This window comes from Suncus etruscus, chromosome 4 (genome assembly GCF_024139225.1).
Source record: "Suncus etruscus isolate mSunEtr1 chromosome 4, mSunEtr1.pri.cur, whole genome shotgun sequence".
Lineage (NCBI taxonomy): Eukaryota > Metazoa > Chordata > Mammalia > Eulipotyphla > Soricidae > Suncus > Suncus etruscus.
The window spans coordinates 29,238,418-29,257,094 of NC_064851.1; the positions used below are offsets into that span (position 1 = coordinate 29,238,418).

At 34.4% G+C, this 18,677-nt stretch overlaps 1 protein-coding gene and 1 non-coding gene across 2 annotated transcripts in view; one reads left to right on the forward strand and one right to left on the reverse strand.

The window, feature by feature from the left end:
• ST6GALNAC3 (ST6 N-acetylgalactosaminide alpha-2,6-sialyltransferase 3) overlaps positions 1–18,677 on the forward strand; it is a 658,045-nt gene that overhangs the window by 286,100 nt on the left and 353,268 nt on the right. The window lies entirely within an intron of this gene.
• LOC126008397 (U6 spliceosomal RNA) lies at positions 1,462–1,568 on the reverse strand. Its single transcript, XR_007495731.1, has one exon. It is a non-coding gene; the product is annotated as a U6 spliceosomal RNA (small nuclear RNA).

Here is an 18,677-nt window from a genome sequence, read left to right on the forward strand (position 1 = left end):
TCTATTGTCTCTGGGTATTATTACTATATGGTCTTTTATTTTTTTATAGTTTTCTTTCTTTTTTATATCAAACATATAAGTAATAGCAGCTAATATATGTCTTTCTTCTTCTGAATTCTTTTGCTTATTATCATAATCCCTTTCTATTCTACACATACGATTTCAACAGGCCACGTTTTATCGTTCTAATACCTTACTAGGTCTATACTGTCCACTACACTTTTCTTATCTACTCATCTGTCATTAGTCACTTGAATTGTTTCGATATATTGACTGTTGTAAATAGCATTGAAGTGAACATAGTCACACTTGTATATTTTTGAGTTTATATTTTTGAATTCTTTGGAGATATACCTAAGAATAGAATTGCATGATAAATCTATTTTTAAGAACTTGAGACAAATCTATCCTATTGCTCATGGAGACTGGGCCAATTTGGATTCACACCCACATGAATAAGATATCCTTTTATCCTTGTTTCTGAAATTTTTTTTTTTTTTTTTTTTTTTTTTTTTACAAAATAGTCCCTTTTTTTGTTTGCCATATGGAGTCAGGGTCCTCACACATGCAAGTTTACTACTGAGCTATGTTCCAGAACCCTAGATTTTGCAGGATGGAATGCCTGGCCATTGAAGAGGTACGCAGGATACTTGGGAGCCTCTTCCTGCAATTTTTACCAAAGGGACTGGAAATCTAATGTTAGATACTGTGGATATGGTGTTACTTGGGCCTATAGTGCTTGCAGTTACCTAAACTACCATCTTCTCGGCTTTCAGAATGCTGGGAATGGAACCTGGGTCAGCTGCTTGCAATACATGCGCCTTAACCTCTATCTACCTATCTGGTCTTGAATTATTTATTTTTTATAGATACATTTATAGCTATGAGATGCTGTCTCATATAATTTGGATTTACATTTCCCTGATAGTCAATGATTCTGAGACTTTTTGTTTTCCTTCTGCCTTTTGGCTATCTGCCTTTGGCCTATTTAGCAATTTTTACTCTTCATGATTGGGTTGTCTAGTTTTTTTTTTTTTTTTTTTTGGTTTTTGGGTCACACCTGGCAGTGCTCAGGGGTTATTCCTGGCTCCAGGCTAAGAAATTGCTCCTGGCAGGCACAGGGGACCATATGGGGCGCCGGGATTCGAACCAATGACCTCCTGCATGAAAGGCAAACGCCTTACCTCCATGCTATCTCTCCGGCCCCTGGGTTGTCTAGTTTTTATTGCACTGACTTTTATGAGTTCTTTACATAACTTGGATAGATTTTTCACATGTTTGGTGTTTGAATATTTACTCCTTTCTGCAGGATGTATTTTAATGATACTATATTTGTTAGAGCATCTTAGTTTGATTCAATAAAAATTACTCATTTTGCATGTGTTTTGCTTGCTCTTGAACTCACATTCCCAAAACATTACTGCAGTCATTATCATGTGGAATTTTACTTATGTTTTTTTTTTAAATATGGAACGCTTCACGAATTTGCATGTCATCCTTGTGCAGGGGTCATGCTAATCTTCTCTGTATCGTTCCAATTTTAGTACATGTGCTGCTGAAGTGAGCACTTATGTTTTTTTTATTTATTTTAGTCTCGGGTCTAACTTTCAAGTATGTATGCTATTTTAGGTTAAGTTCTTTATATAAACTGAGAGTAATATTTCTTTTCTGTGTGCACATGTGATTTTCCAGTTTCCCCTACACTGCTCATTAGATTTTCCTTTATCCATTTTTATCTTGATCCCTTTGTCGTAATATTGTATTCATTTACAAAAAATATTTAATTTTGTTTTTAATTTAATTTAATTGATATCTGTGTTTATATTTATCCAATGTTATATGATATTGATACATTTCCTTATAATATAATTTTTAGTAGGAATTTGATACTATCGATTTTTATCTTTCAGAATTGCTTTGACTATCTTGGTCTTTCTGTAGTTCTATGTGCATGTAAGTGACATCTAATCTATTTTATTGAAATATGCCATTGGAATTTAATAATGATCATAAAAATATGTAATGTTTTATGTGAATTGGAATTTTTAAGAAGGTTAGTTATTCAAAACTTTTGAACATAGACTATCTTTCTTTTTTCTTATGTCTTATTTCATTTTTATTTTAAGAGTTTGTTTGCATTTTTATGCTTTAAGTCTTTCATCTTCTTTGTCAAATTGATTCCTAGATACTTAATTTTTTCTATGTAGTTTTTCTCTTCATTTGATTATCGTTTTACTTTAGCTGGCATGGTTATCGTAAGATTAAAATTTATGGTATTGATGTACAAAACTATTGCACCTTATCACAGTTTTCAAAAAGAAATTGCTTTCTTTTCTAGTTCATTACTTGTATATAGCAATCTAACACATTTATATATATTAATTTTAGTCTAACACTTTACAGTTTATCAATTTATTGGCTCTACTATATTTTTAAGAATATTTATATATGTTATGTCAGAAGCAATTAATGATAGTTTTACTTTTTTTGTGGAGAATAAAATGTTCTGATTTTAATGTGAATAATCAGGGGTATATATTGAGGACTTGGCCAGTCACAGTTTTTCTATAGTATGAAAAGATTGTTTTCCATTGTTAAATTACAACATATTTCTCCTTTTTTTTTCTTTTGTGGCTTGGAAGTTGTTTTTTTTTTTTTTTTTTAATTTATTGTGGGCAAAGTGAATTAGAAATCTTTCACAGTAATATTTAAGGCACATAGTAGTAATGAATGAGGGGCATTCCCACCATCAATGTTCTCTTCCCTCCACTCCTGTTCCCAGCATGCATCCATTCCTCTTCCCCTTCCTCTACTCCCATAATACTAGTGCAGCTGTTCCCCCCATGTACAGCTTAAGGTAGATTGTGTATCATTTCTGTTGTTGTTGACTTTAGATTTTGTGTTCAAGTCTGATCACTTTTTATTTCCACCAAATGGACATATGACTGTCTGGTCTTGGTACCATTCATTTTTCTCCCTCCAAATGATGCTGATCAAGGTGATTCCAGTAATGTGGCTCTATTGGAGATATAAGAAGGGATATGGAGGAATCTGTATAGGTCCTGTAAGTATCCCTTTGGAAGAAGAAAGGGAAAATAATAAAAAAAAAGAAGAAAAAAGTAACAAAACAAAATACGAGACAAGACAAAAACAAAACACAATGAAACAAAAAACCAATAAGGGAGTAACAAAAAAATACAAAAAATATTAAGAAAAAATAAAAGAGTAAATCAAAAACCTAAACCATCTGCTATGAAGAAACAAACCAAAAAACAAACAAACAAACAAACAAAAAAAAACACCAAAAACCAAAAACCAAAAAAAAAAGACTAGCAACTTCTTAAAAAGGGTTCTTTCTCTCTTTCTTTCCTTCCTTCCTTCCTTCCTTCCTTCCTTCCTTCCTTCCTTCCTTCCTTCCTTCCTTCCTTCCTTCCTTCCTTCCTTCCTTCCTTCCTTCCTTCCTTCCTTCCTTCCTTCCTTCCTTCCTCCCTCCCTCCCTTCTTTTCTTTCTTTCTTTCTTTCTTTCTTCTTTCTTTCTTTCTTTCTTTCTTTCTTTCTTTCTTTCTTTCTTTCTTTCTTTCTTTCTTTCTTTCTTTCTTTCTTTCTTCCTTCCTTCCTTCCTTCCTTCCTTCCTTCCTTCCTTCCTTCATTCCTTCCTTCCTTCCTTCCTGCCTTAGTTCCGTCCTTCCTTCCTTCCTTCCTTCGTTCCTTCCTTCCTTCTTTCTTTCTTTCTTTCTTTCTTTCTTTCTTTTCTTTTTCTTTCCTATAGGCACAGTAAACATTGGGGGAAATTCAAACGGGAATTCCCTTGGCCTATAAGAGATACATGGTTTCTCCACCCTTGCAGCGTACTACCATGGGAACAACAACAGGCTCCGTACTCACTCTTTTACACACCCCAATGTTTTTTTTTTTTGTGGTGCCAGAAGACTTTCAGCTCAGGTGTGGGTGATGACATCCCACTTCTGTAGCTGAAGATCTTGCTATTTGCGTAGGTCATAGGGTGAAGTCTAGGAGAGAGGTTTTTCATTTGCTTGTTTGTTTGTTTCCTTGTTGTTGTTTTTTTTTCGTTTTTGTTTTTACGGTTCTAGGATTTCTGTTTCATCACTGTTATTGTAATCACTCTTCTGTGGTTAGTGGACTTGTTTTTAGCTCATATCCTAGGTCAGAGCCTAGGCTATATATAGTCTTTCAGCATGGTTCCAGATGTTCTGCTCAGTTGCAGGAAATTTTATTTCCTTTTATATGTATTCTTGTAAAATTGGTCAGGCTAGAACATTCTAAACTAAGAATGTAACAGTGGTAGAGTGTTTGATTTGTATGTATAAGGTCCTGGGTTTGATCCTTTTATTGAAAAAATAAAGCTATCAATACTATGTTGTATAATAGTGGTGAGAGTGACTATTTTTGTCATTTTTTTTTGCATCTATTGTCTTCAGAGATAAGTTTAGTTATTTTCTCCTTCCTCTTTTTGTGATATTTCTGTCTGCTTTTGATATAAGTTAATGTTGACCTCATGAGGTTTTGGAAGGACTTCCTTTTCTTCAACATTTTGGTAGAGCTATAAGTACATATATCATAAGTATAATTTTTTAGAACTCATTGTTGAAACAATTTGATCCTAAGCTTTTGTTCTGAGGAAAATTTTTGGTAGACATTTTAATTTCCTTTCTTTTCTTGTAATTCTTATGTTCAGGCTTTCTATTTTCTTTGATTCAGTTTTATAAGACTATATATTCTAAGATTCTATGTTTATTTCTTTGAGGTTCTCCAATTTAGTAGCATAAAATTATTTGTAGTATCTTATGATACTTTATGTTTTTGAGTTATGATAGTAATTCTTTTTTAGTTGATTTATCTTATTTGGAATTTTGTTATTGTTGTTATTGTTGTTGTTGTTATTGTTGTAGTGGTGGTGGTCATTTTTATTTTGTTTGTATATGTGTTGGTGACACACCAAGTTATACTGAAGAGTTACTCTTGGCTCTGCTTTCAGGAATAATTGCTGGCAGTGCTTGGGGAACTATGTGGGATGCTGAGTATTTAACCTGGGTCAGCTACATGCAAGGCAAGAGTTTTACTGACTATACTATTGCTCTGTAGTTGGAATTTTATACTTTTTTCTTTGGTGAACTTATCTAAAACTTTGTTAATTTTGCTTGCTTTTTCAAGAATCACCTCTTAAGTTCATTCATATTTGTACGATCTTCTGATGCTTATTTCATTTCTTTCTTCTCTAATTATTTTGTGTTCATTTTTGGGTTACATCTGGCAGAACTTAGGGGTCACTCCTTGCTCTGCATTCAGAAATCACTCTTGGTAAGCTCTGGGGACATATGGGATGCTGGGGATCAAATCCCAATCCACTGCCTGCAAGGCAACCCCCTACCCACTTTGCTATCATTCAATTCTCCTAGTTCCTCTTTCTTTATTTTAAAAAAAGAATCTACTTTAATTGTAATGTGCCTCATGGTGTTTCTTCCAAGGCTTATTTTTTTGAAACTCTGAGCTTTCTAGGCCTGTATATCTGTATACTTGGACAGATTTTTGACTCTTTTACCTTCAAATACAAATTCTATCTCTTTTACCTCCCATTCAGAAGTTCTATAAAACAAATTTTTTTCTTAGTAATAGTTCATCAGGCTTTTAAATTACATTTTATTTGTTTGATTAGGTTTTGAATTACACCCAGTTGTATTTAGGAGCTGCTGACTCTGTGCTCAGGGGATTGATTATATGCAGTGTCAGAAATTGGAATGGAGCCAGCTACATATAAAATAAGCATCTTAATACATCTAACATCTCCCTAACCCTTGTTTATTAAAATACTTTTGTTAGTTTTTAAATGGTTAAAAGTAACATTTATTATAGTCCAGCACACATTGTTTACAATATTTATGATTTTGATGTGCACAGTTAATGCACTTCAGCAACACCAAAGTACACAATACTCTTGACTATTATTGAAACTCTTTTTGTTGTTTGTTTTTTTGGGCCACACCCTGTGACACTCAAGGGTTACACCTGGCTCTGCGCTCAGAAATTGCTTCTGCCTTGGGATACCATATGGTCTGTCCTGGGTCAGCCACGTGCAAGGAAAGCACCCTAACACTGTGCTACACTCAGGCCCCTGAAACTCATTTTTAAGTAAAGTAATACATTCCATTCTGAGTGCAGAGCCAGGAGTAACCCTTGAGGGTTACTGAGTGTGAGCCAAAACAAAACAAAAGAAAAAAAGAGTTCCTATACGTGGTTGTACATGGAATTTATTATGTTGAGTGAAATGAGTCAGAAGAAGAGAGATAGACACAGAATAGTTTCACTCATCTATGGGTTTTAAGAAAAATTAAAGACATCACTGTAATAAGGCCGAGAGAAAATAGATTTAAGAGCTGGAAGGGCTAGAAGGACTGGCTCACTATTTGAAGCTCACCACAAAGAGTGGTGAACTCTGTTAGGAAAATAACTACACTAACAACTAGTATGACAATGTTAAAGAATGAGAGAAGTAGAATGCCTATCGCAAATACAGGCAGGGATGGGGGAGGAGGGCATTGGTGCTGGGAATGTTGCACTGGTGAAGGAGGGGTATTCTGTTTATAACTGAAACCTAACTACAAACATACGTGTAATCATGGTGCTTAAATAAAGATTTATATTAAAAAATAAACAAAGTTATACATATAGTTCAGAAGAATGAATTTTCTGATCTGTACTTAAAATCTGTTTGTAGTTTTAGATGCTGCATTCTTCAATGGGGTTCAAAAAAATAAGGTTCATCTCTTTGCTGAGACACATTTGTTTTGGAAATTAGCATTTCTTTAAGAAACAAAAGATAGGTTACATTATTCCAAAGTTATAAAGCTTGAAATACTGAATTTCTAAATTGGCTCAGCTGATATATCATATCACATTATTATAATTATTCAGATGAAACCATCCAATTGCTATCATCAGCAAAATAGATTGATTTTCACTTTACAGATTACACCCATTATTGATGAAGATTCCATTTTTATCATGGATTTAAGGTAGTAATTGGTTCCTTAGGAAGATAGAAAGGGATTTTATTTAGCACAGAACCTTAGGTAGAAAAATGCCTATTTGCCAACTGTCATATTAACACACTTGAAAGGGACCTATTTGAAATTCCAATATCCAATTGCTTCATTTGCAACAAGTGAAAAATTTCAGAGAATAAATCAGAAAAGTGTACCCTGCTTTAATAGTAGGAAAAGATGATGAAACTTGCGCATCTTTTTATCAAGTGCTAAAGACTAGGGAGGGCTAGAGGGCATCTTCAGTGTATGGTGTGCTAATTGTGCTATTTATTATTGGAGCGATGTGGAGGAAGCAAAGAAAGTTTAGTATAATAATGTGTACATAGTTTTAACTATGTTACCAAATATAAATTCAATATTCAATAATTAAATAATATTCAATAATTAAAATTTGAACCTCACCAAAAATTGGCAAAACATCAAGCTAATGTGTGATTTTAATGTGTTTACTCCTATTTTTGCTATTGTGTGATAGACTTCACATTTTCTCTATGTTTTTAATCAGTTTGATGTCAGTGAAGATCCTGAATGACTTATGTGAAGTGGGGAGGAGAAAGACGGCAGCCCTGAGAAGGGAATCTGCTGCTCTCTCTTTCTCCACTTCAGCCACTATCTGGAATGACTGAGAGGTCTCACTAAGGTCAGTCATGAGCCTCTCTCTGCACAGCATGGACCTCAAGTTTCGTCAGAACCAATAAGAGACAGTCAAGCTACAACTGACGTCCACTTTGTCTGCCCAGCATGGGTGTTGTTCCCTACCAGCAGATTTGTCAGGGAGCTGTAGACTTGGGCTGGAACTAGGAACTGCCCTTTGCAAGAAAGGAAAAACAGTCCCATCATTTCCCAATCCTTTCAGGTCTGTTATCTTCCCCAACAGAAAAGTATTTCAGGAGGAGTTGAGCAATGAAGTAAAAACAGGTTTTATTTGAAGGTATTGAGGAAGGGGAGGTAGAAGATCAGAAATGGAGTTACAAGTGCTCATGAGAAAGTTTGGATTTCTCCAAACGGGGAGAAAAGACCGTATACACCCAGCATGAAAATAGGAAGACACACAACTCAAGAGAGAAGGTTCTGGAGACGTGTATATGTGGATACCATGTGCCTGGGTTCAAGGGACACATGTGCACCCACTTTTATATCCAAGTTGGGTTATAGACGGTTTCATCCAAAGTGTCCCACATGTGGATTTCTGCTTAGGTAAGAGTCCTGTTAGGGTGATTTCCAAAAGGTAGTTAATACCCCTGTATTTTGACACTCCTTTCCTGGCCTTCATTACCTGGAGAATGGTGATCCAGTCTCCTTTGGTTCTATTCTGATTCCACTTAATGATTTTATCAGGCCTTGATCACTAGTCGATTTTTAGATTAGCTGTTTTGATTACCTCCAAGTATGCATTGTCATTGTGTGCTTTTCCCTTTCCTTTGTCTCAAATTTAAAATGTTAATTCCATAATAGACCTGGTTCAAAGAAATTTGGATAAGGGATATAGGCCCATGGGATCTATTTACAATGAACTCTACTTGCAATAATCTTGTTTGGTTTACAGAATATACTTAAAATAAAATCTGGTTTAAGGGTTTTTTTCTAGTGTCGCAAGTTGTTGATTCTATAACAGTGACTTTAATGGTCCTAGAAAATGCCACACTGAGTGCCTTGGTTAGAAAATTTCCTTAAATGCTTTCCTGGAAGATCTGTCAGTGTATGTATGCCATGAATTTATTGCATCATAATTGCTGAATCTACAACTTGTTGGACATTGTGGTAGGCTCTAAAATAACAAAGTAAAACAAGATTTATTTGTCTAAATTTGAAACAATTTTATTTTATTAATATTTTGTTAAAAGACCAGAGAAAGATAGTTAAGCATATGTAGAGTATTAATTTTACTTCTAAATGTAGATTTAAAGAGCTTACAGAAAATAACTCATTGATTACAAAATAATTACAGAAAATTAACTGATAATCAAAGGGTGATAAATTTGAATAATCTGTATTTAAACTCTTTTTCACCCCTGCAGTTAGCATGTATTGCATTCATTTCTAGAAAAACTGCATGGATAACTTGTTGCATTTTTTAAAAAGCATTATCTACAAAACTCTACAGAGATATTTACATGTAAAAATTGGAATTTAAAATGTCTAGCTTAGGGGCCAGAGTGATAGCACAGCAGGTAGGCCACTTGACTTGCATGCAGCTGATCTGGGTTCAATCCCTGGTATCCCATATGATCTCCTGAGCCCAGCAGGAGTAATTTCTGAGTGAAGAGCCAGGAGTAACCCTGAGTTTTGGCTGTAGAGGCCCACAAATTTTGAAAAAAATGTCTAGCTTAATGTATTACTTTGACTACTTTCAAAAATGAATATTTTGCTTTTTCAATATGTATTATTTAGTGTGGTTTTTTAAAGATTATATATACATATAAACAAATATACATATATATGGGGGAAGAGAAATTATTTTACAGTCAAGAATTTTGACCAATACAATCTGTGCCAGATGATTTAAATCAATATCAATAGTGATAAATTATGTTGGTAGTATATATTATTGGTTTGCTGTAATTAAAATGACATTTTGTCTCTGTTCTTCTTTCCTAAGCCCATATCCTCTGTTGTTTTATGAGAAGGACATCAGACAAGTTTGAATTGAGGGATATTGTACAGTGCTGAACTGATTGCTGGGCTTATGCTTGTGATCTCTGGGGATTCCTAGACCATACCTTTGTGCTCAGGGCCCTCTTGCACTGATCTGCTTCTAGATGCCTGCAGGGGACCATGTCATATATGAAATGTACCTTAGTCCTGTGCTATATCTTAAGCTTCTAAAACTGTTCGAAAATATAAAGCATTGTTAAAAATGGCTCTAGGTTTTAACTTGTGTCTTGGAGTCTGAAACTGCCATTGAGAGTAAAAGACCACTGAAACAAAAGAGTTGGAAATAATTTTAAGTAAATACTTATCTAGGTCCATGAGAAAGGAATTAATTGTATAATGTGAATATATTATCATTTAATTTTCTAAATACATATACAATGCATTTTTTTTGTTGCTGTTGTTGTTTTTGTTTTTGGGTCACACTGGGCAGTGTACGGGGGGCTTACTCCTTACTCCTGGCAGGCTTGGGGGAACCATATGAAATGCCGGGATTTGAACCACTATCCTTCTGCATGTAAGGCAAATGCCTTATCTCCATACTATCTCTTTGGCCCCTACAATGCATTCTTCAGGGGAAGAAAGCATCATAAGAATAATCCTCTATCTTAGCAATCTTATGAAATGTAAGATCTTCATCTATTTTTTTAGGAGCGTAGATGAAAGAAAGTTAAATTTTCAAATATTTCTAAGCTACACATATGCTTTACACATTAGTTTCTCTTTGTGAATTCACTATTTGACAACATAACTTATTTGTGGAATTCTTAGGAAAGAAATGTGAAAAGTAAATAATTTGTGATGGTTGGCGTTATTGTGTTTTTCCCATAATATTTTGTAATAAAGTTCAATAATATCTTTTGGATTGAGGGCAGTTTAATACTATTCAGTTATTTTTTAAGGCTTACAGATGAATGGTTTGATTGTGTCCTCAGAAGTTGGTAGAATTAAAACTCATAAAGATGATCAGAATAAATTAGCATCAAAAGGACTTATGTTCCAGAAGCTGTTTTAAATTCCTTACATTCATGGTTTTATTGTGTATGTCACAACCCTACTAAGTAATTATTATTGTTATTTACTTTTTGCAGATAAGGAAACAGAAACATAGGGAAGTTAAGTGACTTTTCCAATATTACATAATGCATAGGTGAAGAAGTTGAAATTTGAATCTTTAGGGGCTGGAGTGAGAGCATAGTGGTTTGCCTTGCACACAGCTGACCCCAATTCAATCCCCAACATCCCATATGATCAACAAAAACCTTCAGGCTGATTTCTGAGCACAGAGCCAGGAGTAACTCATCGCATGCCATTGAGTGTGACCCAAAAACCTAAAACAGGAAGAAAGAAAGAAATTTGAACCTTTTCTCAGACCTTTACTTCCTGTTTGTTTTTGTTTTTATTTGGGGGCCACACTCAGCAGTTGGCAATGATCTTGGGACCATATAGGATGGCCAGGATTAAACCTAGGTTGACCAAATGAAAGAAAAGCATCCTACCTGCTGTGCTGTCACTCTTCCTCAGAATATCTATGATTTACAGTACTGTTAATGATAGGATTTCATATGCACACAGCTTTTCCAAAACTACACCCTCCACAAGAATGTCCACCTCCTTCATTGTCATGGTTCCTTCTTCCTTTATACCTTTTCTCTCTTCTTGGTGGTAAGCTCCATTCTGTAGACCAGTTCTCACATTTGATGCCTTTAGCCATTTGTTATCTCCTTACTAGGTTTGTTTATAACCTACATCAGAGAAAGAGATCATTTTGTATCTGTCCCTCTCTTTCTGACTAACTTCGTCACCATGAAACATTCCAGATCCATCCATATAGTGGCAAGTTGCATCACCTCAGTTCAATCCCTGGCATCCCATATCATCCCTCAAACCTTCCAGGGATGATTTGTGAGCCTCAGGAATAGGAGTGACCTGAGTCAATATTTATATTTTATTCCTAATTTTCTTTCATCTAAATTTTTTTGTTTTCATTTTAAATTATTTTAGTCTAATGGTATATTTCTTAGCACTTAATAGTGGCTTATGATTTTCTTTTTAGCTTTATAAACAAATTCACAAATTAAAATTGCTTTATGCATGCTATAGCTTCTTTGTAGTTAGTGGCTCCAACTTTGGCTATAGGCAAGACTTTTGAATTGGCTGTTTTTGAATTGAGTGCTTTTGAAATGACTCTTGAAGTATTTTATAGCAATCTCTGTTTTTAACAATCACATATATTGACTCTTGAAGTAAAAAGTAAAACAGTGTAATCACGTTTGTTACAGAAGAGGACTATAGTTTAACTCATAAGTACCTTCTGCTTCTCTTATAATGCTAGGGATTTATACTTAGGGAAAATATTGACTGAAGCATTTTAATGCTCTCCTGACTTGTGTACATAGTTTTGCTTCTAATTCTAATATGTAGCAGTACTGTGCACCTATCTAACATTTTTGTTTTTGTTTTTTTGGGGGGCCACACCCTACGGCACTGAGGGGTTACTCCTGCTTCTGTGCTCAGAAATCGCTCCTGGCAGGCACGGAGGACCATATGGGGTGGGGGTGCTGGGATTCCGAACCTCTGTCGGTCCTGAGTCAGCGGCTTGCAAGGCAAATACCCTTCCTCTGCACTATCTCTCCAGCTCCCATCTAACAATTTTTTTGCAATCTTTATTGCTTCTCCCAAAACTTTTTGTTTGTTTTTGGGCCACATCTAGTGGCATTCAGGGGTTACTCTTGGCAGGAAATATATCCTGGCAGGCTCAGGAGGACCATATGGGTTGTGAGCAATCAAACCCAGGTTGGCCACGTGTAAGGCAAACACCCTACCTGCTGTGCCATCACTCTTGCCCCTCTCCAAAAACTATTAAGACAGAAATTGAAAAGGGAGGACTGATACAACTATAAGATGCTTTCTTACAAACAGGCACTCAGGTTTGATCCCCAGCATCAGATATTGGTCCCCAAAGTACCCCAAGTCCTCCACTACCTCCAGGAGTGATCCCTCTATGGAGTTCTGGGAATAAGCACTGCCAGCTCAAAACTAAAACAAAACAGACAAAAGACAGAAGTTGTTTTGTAACATCCTAGAGGTTCTTCTATTCTCTTAGGACAGAAATTTCAAAGATCAATTTAGTATAAGAATGAGGTTTTCATTGCAAGGAACTTACACTTGAGTAAAATGGAGGAAGCCAAGGAATATATCAAGTGAGCTTCCTTAAAGTAACTTCTTTAGATTTTTTTTTTTTTTTTTTGCTTTTAATTTTGGGACACACCTATCAGAGCTTACTCCCAGTCTACACTAAGGGATCACTGCTGATGGCTTTGGGAGACCATATCTGATGTTGGGAATCAAGTTTAGGGTCAGCTTCATGTAACACAAGCATCCCTACCCATCAAACTGTCTTCCTGCCCCTTTATGTCTTTTATAGAAAATAGATTGTAGGAACATTTGGGAAAAAATGATATCAGGGTACGTAGAAGTAGCCTTTGTGAATGTGTAGTTGGTCAACATGATTTTTCATTCATCAAATGCTCTCAAAGTGGCCTCTATACTCTGAACAGTGGTGATTATTTGATAATGAAATAAAAACAGTAAGCAAGTATAGTTTAAACCTAGAAGACCAAGCACATGAAATATTCCAGACAGATAATAAAGTAACTTTGAGTTGTTTCTGGGATTATTATTGACTAGGAGAACTACTTCTTCTGGTTTGTGACCATGGTCAGCTAATAATGTGGATCCCTGTCCATGACTGCTTCAATTTCATATAAATATTCTATATTTTTGTATTTTTAGTTTTTTGATATTTCAGTATTTATGATGTTGTAATTGTGGTCTATATATAAATTTGTACAGATGCCAGATATATATTATAATGATTAAAATCTTTATTCCAATACCATGCTGTTTTAATTACTACTTATTAATGATATTAATCCTCCCAATTCATGAACAGGGTGTATGTCTCCATTTCCTTGTGTCCTTTTTTATTTCTTGAATCAGTGCTTTATAGTTTTCTCTGTATCAAAGAAATCTTTATTTATGTTGACTCCATTGTATTTGAAATTCTGTGGTGCTATTGTGAATGGGATTGCTTTTTAATTGTTTTTAAAATGTCTATTTTTTCTCTCATTATTTATTTATAAGAAGCCATTAATTTTATAACCTACCACTTTGCTATATGAATCTATTGTTTCTAGCACTTTTTGGTAGAATCTTTAGGATTTTCTAATTATAGTATCATGTCATCTGCAAATCTGAGAGCTTGACTTCTTCCTTTCCTATCTGGATATCCTTTTCTTGTATAGTTACTTTTTCTTGCCCACTATGGCAAGTACTTCCAGCACTATGTTGAATAGGAGTATCAAGAGGGAGCAGCACTGTCTTGTGCCAGATCTTAGAGGAAAGGCTTTTAGTTTTCCTCCATTGAGTATAATAAAATTTATCATGGGCTTGTGGTAAATGACCTTGACCATATTGATAAAAGCTCTTTTTATTCCCATCTCGTTGAGAATTCTTTTTTATCAATAATGGGTATTGCACCTAATAAAAAAACTTTCTATGCATCTATTAATATGATCATTTGGTTTTTATTTTTTTTGTTGATGTGATGTATTATGTTGATTGACTTATGTATGTTAAGCCATCCTTGCATCTCCAGAATTAATCTTACTTGGTCATGGTGTATGATCTTCTTGATGGAGTTGGATCCTATTTGCTAGGATTTTTTGAGGATATTAGCATCAGTGTTCATCAGGAATATTGGTCTGATTTGAATTTTTAACTTTAAAATTATTCATAGAAAATGAAACTAGAACTGAAAACTAGAAGTGCTTGGAGGAGGGGAGGGTGGATAGATGGTACATGGATATGGCACTTTTCTTGAACAAGACTTACGTAGTTTTATCCTGGTAAACTAGGCACTTCTGGGAGGGATTCCTGAGCACAGAGCCAGGAATAAATTCTGAACATCACTTAATTTGGCCCCAAAAAACAAGCAGAAAATATTAGATAACAGGTAGTGTTATAGAACAGAATATATCTCTATTGGTCACATCCTTATCCCCCTCCAACTTCTCCAGATCACAGATAAGTTTTCTGCACACAGAAACATTAGCATTTATATCAGCATCATCAATATCAGCATACATCCATCTATCCAATATCATGAGCCAGCAAGTAATTTTATGAATATGTTTTGTTGTATGCCGTAGAATTTGAAATGGGATTCATCTTAATGTATTTATTTCAGTCATTATTAAAGTGTACAAATGGAAATATTGGGTGTTAAAATAATTTTACCTCTTGAAATTTTGTAATGAAAACAAATATATTTAATAAGATTAACCACTTCCATTTCAGAGAGTGAAATAAATAAAGTGGATTAAATAAAGATATTATATATATATAAAGAGAGAGTATCTTGGTCAACAGGTACTGTGAGCTCAGCACAGCTTCTCTGACCAAAGTCACAAGTTCTTGCCCCCAAAGGAAAGGTGGCATTACACAGTAATCCCTTTCTCAGAGGTGTGCTGGGGCCCCCGTGCATATACAACAGAAGTCAATGAAGGCATCTTTCAAACTTCCCAATGGCCCCTCATTCACTCCCTGATTCCCCCTTCTCCATGGACCCTGCAGATGAATATAAAGAACAATGTAATAAATAACTGCAGGACACTTTGCAAAGACCACACATGACAGAAAGAATTACTCAAAAATTTAGGGAGAAAATGAAAAAGGCTTGGACAATATTTAGATCTAGTAAGAGGAATGGCAAAGATGATGATTGAAGCTTTTATTGTTTAATACATACCAGAAGTTTATTTTTATGTCCTACTGTTATTTCTATTTTATAGTATTTTGTTCATATAATTTTAGTACAATTCTGAGATATTTTATACCATAGTCCAATTAAAAATTTTCTCTTTAATTTGAAAAGTGTAATATATTAAATATAGAGAGTATATATAGTAGACAAGTAGATTTCAATAACCAGTCCAAAGACTGTGCTAACACACATATAGAAAAGAATGAGAAGCCTTTGTTATAGACAAATGTTTGTTTTTTGTAAAATCTGTAATATATGTGTGTATATAAATGAATTTAGTATGTAAGTTTGTTTAATTCTATTTTGTTCCCTTTATTAACTTATCAGCATTTGTGTATATCTTCTAGATAATATGTTTAATTATAATTTCTGTGCAACATTTATCATCATTGGCTCATTTTTTTCCCAAAAAAGATTTTTAATAGTTACTTTAATAAACTTTTATGAAATACTCTGAACAATTTTGGTTATAACAAACAATTTTGTGAGATTATAGAACTATCTAAAACATGACCCTAAAATCTAGTAGTTTAAAAATTAATTTTCTTGCTCACTCTTCCGAAAATTTACTGGTATATATTTCATCTAGAATAAGCTGACTTGAACTTAGTTCTAGAACTGCAAGATGTGTCCTCATCTGTTTCTTGTATCACTCTTCACCAATCACAACTGGATCACTTGGGACATATATTTTTTTCATGAGACAAGAGATTAAATTGCTTATGAAAGTACATGGCAAACATATGTTTACAACACATCTGCTAATATTACACTAACCAGAAGCAATCACAGAGTCAAGCCTAAAATGACATAAAAGAAAGTATAATTTTACCCAGTGTGAAGTCAAAGGCAGGTTGTAGGAATGGAGTGTGAAAAATATGAATGTGATCATTTGTCAAAATTACACCTACAATACCAGTAAAATGTTTATTGGAATTGCAATATATATTAATTTAGTAAAGCATACTTTTATAAGTTGTTTCTGCTATTAAGAACATGTTAATGTACAAGTAATTTTTCAATAATTTACTGAAAAGGACATGCATATATATTTTAAGCAAAGTCCTTTGTATATAATGGGAGCTAAATAAAATCTGATAGACTATTACTTTTATAGTTAAATTTTTTCTTATTGTTAGCACAAGCTTTATAGTTTTGTACGCTACTAATTGTAGATAATTGTCTTGTATTTGGTTTTGTACTGAACTCTTTTTGTTTTGTTTTGTTTTGTTTTGTTTTGGGAGGCACGCCCTGTGGTGCTCAGAGGTTACTCTGGCTATGTGCTCAGAAATCACTCCTGCTTCAGGGACCATATGGGAACGCCAGGGGATCGAACCGCAATCTGTCCTAGGCTAGCACGGGCAGGGCAGACGCCCTTATCCCTTGCACCACCGCTCCAGCCCCATGTTTTTGTACTGAACTTCTCAAGAATTTCTTTGCCTTATTTTGGCATGTAGTCCCATTGTTTTCCAATAATTTTCTTTTATTCTCAATAGTCTTGCTTATATTATCTAATGCTATAGAAACTTGTAAAAGTTCAGCTTCTAAAGATATTTTTGCATGTGAGTTATTTTATTTTGGGACCACAATCGGTCTGTACTCAGGGCAGTTCTCCTGGCTCTGTTCTCAGGGATCATTCCTGGCAGCCTTTGGGGACCTTCTAATTTAAAGGATCAAATCTAGGTTAACTGCATGCAAGGAAAGCACCCTACTCACTATGACTATGACTAGGCCCCTAAAGAGATTGTTGGAAAGTTATTAAGTTTTTGGTCACTGATACGATTTTCTTTACCATACGAATAAAGAATCCAATTATTTGAAAATTATATAAAAATCATATATATGTGTTGAATTTGTTAAAATTATTTTTGGCTTCTACAGAAATGAATATATAAGATATATAATTTTTCTTTAGAAATTTATTTGGACCATACTTATTTTGAATTAGCTTTCCTTATTAATTTCTCCCCCTCCCTCCCACATGCATACAACTTTCGTATATTTATTAGGTTTTCCTTCAGAGAAATTGAATCAACAAAATTTATGCATAGGCATGTGTGCATTTGTAGAGAGAAATTGTATCAGGAAGTTCTGAGGACCTATTAATCCAAATCATGTTACAGTGGACCATTCCTTAGACACAAGAGTAACCGTTTTAATCCAAAGCTAGCCTAATAACATAATACCTTTTACTCTGAAGAGGTCATTGTTCTATTAGTATTTCTTTTTTATTAGATACATTTCATTCCATCATAAAGAATGTTCTACTTTACTAAAAAGCCAATTTAAATCTTAATCATCCCTAAAAACCCTTCACAGACACATCCAGAATAATTTTAACCCAAAATCTGAAAATTGTGACCTAATCATGTTGATGTTTAAAGGTTATCTTAATATATATATAATAACTGGATAAAGAAATATAGTGTAATAAAGGGGAGATGCTTAGATCACCCTTTATCCCAGATTTTAGGAAGCAAAAGGATGGAGAAGTGAAAAAATAAAGGCAGGATGGAAGAAGATGAGAAAGGGAAGTAATATGGTCAGTGCTTTGATTATATTGGTGATTAGTACAGCTACATATCCCAAGAACAAAATTAACAATGTTAAAAATATGATATCTAAGTTGCAACCATCAAAACTTTGTCACTAATGTGTAAGCAGTGTTGGAGGAAGGAGGTAGGCAATGGTGGTGTTTGGAAGCACTGGTGACAAGAGTCGATATAGGTGATGAAATTGAAATTGAAATATATGCCTAAAACTCAGCTATCAATAACTTGGTAAATCATGGGATTCTTTAACTAGACAAAAAAAATAGTTACCATAAATATGTAATAACTTATTCTTGGCATTTGAAAATTTCTCACCAAGTATTGTACATATAAAAGTATTCTATTATATTAAAAATTAAGACATCGGGACCAGGAAGGTTATATATTTATTTTAGTGGTTATATTAGCCCATAGTAGCAGAGCTGAGATTTGTTTTGTTTTTCGGCCACACCTGGTGATGCTCACCAGGTGTTACTCTGGCTATGTGCTCAGAAATCACTCCTGGCTTGGGGACCTTATAGGGACACTGGGAGTTTGAACCAGGGTCACGTCCTAGACAAGCACGGGGCAAGGCAGATGCTTTAC